This window comes from Chrysochloris asiatica, unplaced genomic scaffold (assembly GCF_000296735.1).
Source record: "Chrysochloris asiatica unplaced genomic scaffold, ChrAsi1.0 scaffold00042, whole genome shotgun sequence".
NCBI lineage: Eukaryota > Metazoa > Chordata > Mammalia > Afrosoricida > Chrysochloridae > Chrysochloris > Chrysochloris asiatica.
This window is the reverse complement of record NW_006408560.1, coordinates 19354377-19355662: the sequence shown is the minus strand read 5'-3', so window position 1 is coordinate 19355662 and position 1286 is coordinate 19354377. Positions and strand designations below refer to the sequence as shown.

The 1286-nt window shown below is 34.4% G+C and overlaps 1 protein-coding gene across 1 annotated transcript in view; it reads left to right on the top strand.

Moving 5' to 3' along the window:
• Positions 1–1286, top strand: part of CRP (C-reactive protein, pentraxin-related) — a 26780-nt gene that overhangs the window by 15681 nt on the left and 9813 nt on the right. The window lies entirely within an intron of this gene.

Here is a 1286-nt window from a genome sequence, read left to right as displayed (position 1 = left end):
GTTGTGTTTTCATTCTCATTTGTTTCTAGGAACTTTGTTTAATTTCTTCTACTACTCAGTCACTTTTTAGCAGGGTGTTATTCAATTTCCATGTATTCGACATTATTTCCTTGGTCTTCTTATTGTTGATTGTTAGTTTTATAGCATTGTGGTCTGAAAAGATGCTTTGTAATATTTTGATGTTTGTAAAATTATGGAGGTTTGCTTTTTGACCTAACATGTGGTCAATTCTGGAGGATGTTACATATGCACTGGAAAAGAATGTGTATTGTGCTGTTGTTGGGTTGAATGCTCTATACATGTCTATGAGGTCAAGTTGGTTGATTGTGCTGTTTAGTTCCTTGTAGCTTTGTTGAGCTTCTTTCTGGTTGTTCTATCCATTTTTTGAAAGTGGCATATTAAATTCTCCCACTATAATTGTAGATGTGTCTATTTCTTTCTTCAATTCTTGTAAGGTTTGCTTTATATATCTTGGTGCTGTTTCATTGGGAGTGTAGATATTTGGTTATGTCATTTTGCTCAGATGAACCTTTAATCATGAGTTAGTGTCCTTCTTTATCTCTTATGCTGGTTTTTGCCTTAAAGTTTATTTTATCTGAGATTAGTATTACCACTCCTGCTTGTTTTTTATTGTAATCAACTTGGTATGTTTTTTCCATCCTCAAACTTTTAGTCTGTCTTTGTCTTTGTATGCAAGGTGTGTCATTGAAGGATCTTGTTTTTTTTATACATTCTGCCACTCTGTCTCTTCACTGGTGCATTTAATCCATTGATGTTCAGTGCAACTATTGATAGGTATGAACTAATAGCTGTCATTATGTTAATTTTTCATGGTGCTATTCATTCCTTTGTTCTTCATACCTTCTTGTGCTGAGTTCATGTTTTTGTCAGTTTCTTGTCAGTTTCTTCTAAGTTTTAATGTTTCCTTGTTCTACTAGATCTTCATTTTCATGGCAAGTTGTGACATATTAACTTTCTTTGCAGTTACTCTATAGTCTACTAACTTTTCCCTCCATTTAAGACAGTCTACCTGCAATCTACCTGACCTCCTCACCACCTGGATCTCTGTGCCTATATTTTTCCTTTCTTTGAAATTGTTATTATTTTGATCTTTGATTGGCCTCATGGGTCCTCTGAATTCATTGTTGTAATTTTGTTCTGTTCTGAACTCTTCTGTCAACTGAGTTTCAGTTGGTGTTGCCACATCTGTCAAATCTCTAGTTGTTGCCTCTTGTTGGTTTTCATTCCAAAGAACTACCTTTAAGATGTTTTAAAGTGCTGGATTG